This window comes from Rousettus aegyptiacus, unplaced genomic scaffold (genome assembly GCF_014176215.1).
Source record: "Rousettus aegyptiacus isolate mRouAeg1 unplaced genomic scaffold, mRouAeg1.p scaffold_m13_p_1, whole genome shotgun sequence".
Classification (NCBI taxonomy): Eukaryota; Metazoa; Chordata; class Mammalia; order Chiroptera; family Pteropodidae; genus Rousettus; species Rousettus aegyptiacus.
The window spans coordinates 78665725-78669674 of record NW_023416284.1 but is presented as its reverse complement, the minus strand read 5'-3'; the positions used below and the strand labels follow the sequence as shown (position 1 = coordinate 78669674).

At 40.3% G+C, this 3950-nt stretch overlaps 1 pseudogene; it reads right to left on the bottom strand.

Annotated features, from left to right (window-relative positions):
- Positions 1-297: 297 nt before the first annotated feature.
- LOC118605535 lies at positions 298-416 on the bottom strand (annotated as a pseudogene).
- Positions 417-3950: the final 3534 nt, after the last annotated feature.

The following is a 3950-nucleotide window of genomic DNA, read 5'->3' as shown; positions in this document are numbered from 1 at the left end:
TCCTCTGGGTCTTGATGTAAACAAATGATATAGTTCTTAGAAGAATGTTTGATTTACTTGATTACAATTTTGATTATTGTCTTTCACGCTTCTTCTTTAACAAAACTCCACATGTGATTTAGCTCCCATTGTCTTTATGATGTGCAAATAGCCTTTTAAATTTCACATTACTAATAATCAAGGGGAGATTCCAGTTGCCCACGTTCATTATAATTTTTTTTTTAATTAACAAAAAACACAACTCTTTCAACCATTTTCCAGACCAGTCTGTTTTTTTGTTTTTGTTTTTGTTTTTGATGCCTACAGCACCTGGTATTCCCAAGTGTTCTCCCATCCAACTGCTAATCAGGCCTGACCCTGTTTAGCTTCCGAGATTAGATAAGATTGGGCATGTTCAGGGTGGCATGGCTGTAGACTTTTTTTTTTTTTTTAATATAGCATCTTTACTCTCACAAATCATTTCTCTTTAGAAATGCAACATGCAAACTATATAGTCATGGGCACTGAATCTTTTGAATAGTCATAGGGCCAAAATTTGAGATATTTCAATAAAACCTAAAGCTAAATCAGTGGGTTAGAAAGAATTTTTCCCAGCCTGAGTTCCTCCACCACTTACCCTTTGCCCTCTTCACTATCCCTTATACCTTATGACATTAATACATAAGACTAGATGTCTGTGTAAAGGTATTTGTAAAATGACCTCAAGGGATAAGAGTGAAACCTGAAAGGAATGAAACAAAGAAGAAAGGAGGAAATCAAATGCAAGGGTGTGTTAACCATGCTTTTTTATTTTCTGTGTTTCTGATGCTGTGGCATCTGGGCCTTGTTGACTCTGGAGGGACTGTCTCTCCCAAGGTTAGATAATTTCTAGAGATTTACATGACTTTCCTGGGAGCATGCTTTTCATATGCAAATTACTCACACCCTCAGCTTTGCCCTTATCAGACTCTTATACTCTATGCCACTATTCCCCTGCCCTGATCATCCCAGGGCCAGGTACCAGACAATTACATCCTACAACCACTACATCCCAAAACCTGCTGAAATTACTCAAACTAGCCAATACTACACCTGCTTAGCCTGTTTACCCCACCTCGCCATTCCTTCCCTTGCTGGCATTTTCCCTCCTGGTGCTCGCCTGGGTGGACCTGCATGGCATAGGAGCTGTAACAATTTTTTTTTTTTTCCAGTGGCAGTCATCTCCTGAACTGTTGGTCTCAGCATACCTGAATAGTAATAAAACCAACATTAAAAAAAAAAAAGTTACCTAAGTTGTTATGCTGCATAGACAACTGTCCTCAAACTTATCAGGACCTTCTGAAGAGCTTATATAGAACATGCCTCCTGAAGACTGAGTGGAGAGCATTTATTCACTGCCTCCTATCCTCTATTGCTAAGAATCTCCATGGTGCATTAACACCCTCATGCCTCCAAGATTCACATGTGTGAATACTGAGCAAGTTTTCATAATAATTTCCCACTCTGGCTTCAGAGTAGCTCTAAGGTAGAAAGCTAGGACACTGTTCAGCTGAGGCAAGATGCTTCCAGATTATACATGTATGAAGCTGGTTTCTACAGCAGTGGCTCATGTAATAGGTGGTCTTATCCCTTGCACCAGGGGCCTCCAACCCCAGGCCATGGACTGGGACCACCTGCTGGGAACCAGGCCACACAGGTAAGCAGCAGTTGGAACTTTTGGGTTCCAAGGCCCATATGTTATAGTAATAAGCACAACATATCAGCTGTGGGCTCCACATGAATACCCCATCCTGGAGCACAACACCCAAATCCCAGAGTCTGGTTCCTAAGCAGACATCTTAGGTAAGCCTTTAGTTAGCCATTTCGCTATTCTATTAGACTAGTCACTTTCAAGTGATGCATTATATGGAAGAGCCAGAGGATGCTGTGTAATGGCTAGTAATGCAATTCCTTAATAATGGATACTTTAAGACAGTATTGCAAGAGGTAACATATTAGGAAATCAGGCATTTTGTAAGTCTGAAGATAGTAATGCAATCCCATATCCAGAGCCACTATTAATTCTGGTGAGGATGATGGAGTTCCACTATAATTAACCTTCATCCAGTGGCTACATCATCTCTCCAGGGGATGCTGTCATTTAGAAGGTTTAGCATTAATCTGTGAAGGAAGATTTATTATTCACTGGTGGCTCTAGTTAGATCATAATTGGCAAGAGGGCACCCATGTCGATACAACCACTTAGAGTGTCTCTCCCTTTCTTCATTGTTACTTGGTTCATGGGCACTATAGCACTGTAGTAGTTGTGTTGAGCACCTCCTCTTTTTAAATTCTTTGTAGACTTGCAGGGGTCCTCAACCCCTTGTGGCCACGGACTGGTACCAGTCAGTGGCCTTTAGGAACTGGACCACACATCAGGAGAAGAGCAGCAGGCAAGCAAGTGAAGCTTTATTTGTATTTGCAGCTGCTTCTTAGAGCTAGTATCACTGCTTCAGCTCCATCTCAGATCATCAGGCATTAGATTCTCACAGGAGCACAAGTCCTTGGTGTCAAAAAGGTTGGAGACTGCTGTTGCATATGATGTAATGAGACAGAACTGAACTTTGGGCCACTTCCCTAAACTTTTTTGTTCTTAATCTTCCAATCTTGCCCCTTCTAATTCCATAATGAACCAACCAAGACATTTGTTCCACCAGGAGTATGTATCTGGACCTGAGTCATTTCTCCTTCCATTCAGACTGAAAGACTGAGTACATTTCTTGCAGCTTTGCCCACTAAGGGAATTTCCTTTCATCTCTATCCATTAGATCTTAAGTGGGACAGTATGTGGCGGCAATCTTTTTTTGACAAGCACACATATATCTAGCTGCACTATTCTTGCAATGGGCTTGAGATTTTTCCTTCTTGGTCAATATTTTCCAGTAAGGGAATGAGTCTGAATTGAGCAAGAGACATCATTTCTAAAAGACAGATGCTATGGAGTCTGCACCACCAGTTCCTGTGTTTTTCTTTTGTTTTCTGAATCTAATCCAACCTGATCCTGAATGTACTATTTCCACTGTACAATGGATTGCTACAGTCCCCGACTCAGTGTAAAGCATAACACTCAACTCATGATGGGAATCTATGATCACAGAGTTAATTGATTCCTCAAAATGAGATCCTTAGGGTCTATAAGAGCCAGTAGCCATTTTTTACTAATGACATTTGTCTTTTCTATACATATAATATAGTCCAATAAAAGACTTCAAACAATTTAATGATTCTCCCACTAATTGTTGTGTCTCTTTCTTAGTGGTAGGTACAAGGAGCAACAACTGTTTTTTGTTTTTTGTTTTTGTTTTTCCTTGGAGGAGCCTACCTACCAGGCCATTTGTACTAGTTTACGCTGGCTGCATAACAAAATACCATAGGCCTAATGGCTTAAACAACAGAAATTTATTTTCTCATGGCTCTAGAGGCTAGAAGTCTATGATCAAGGTTCATATTCCAGCTGGTTCAGTTACTGGATGACTCTTGCTGGCTTGCAGACAGCTGCCTTCTTGCTATGCCCTCACATGGCCATTGCTTGGTAACCACTGCTATTTAGGAGTGTACTCCCAGTGAGACAGTCTTTGGCTTTTATAAGCCACATCATAACTGGAGGACCATTGTGACATTTCAGGTTCCCTCTATTAATGTCAGTTCATACTCTGCTTCCAACAGCTATATAAAGGTCTATGTTTTCCCATTTCCTCAGTGCATAGCTGCATGGCTGCTTTCTCTTTTGGGGTATTTTGGAGAATTCTACCTCAAGGAGGCCCAGAATTACTTTTAATTGATGGGATTTGGGCATCAATAGAATAGTTTAGATCTGAAAATTAGGTAAAGGTTTTCAATTTTCTAACATGTCATTAATTTCATTTTTTTGCTTATCAGCTCTTTATTTTCATTTTTCGATTAAACAAATCTAGTAGTACTGTATTTGGCTG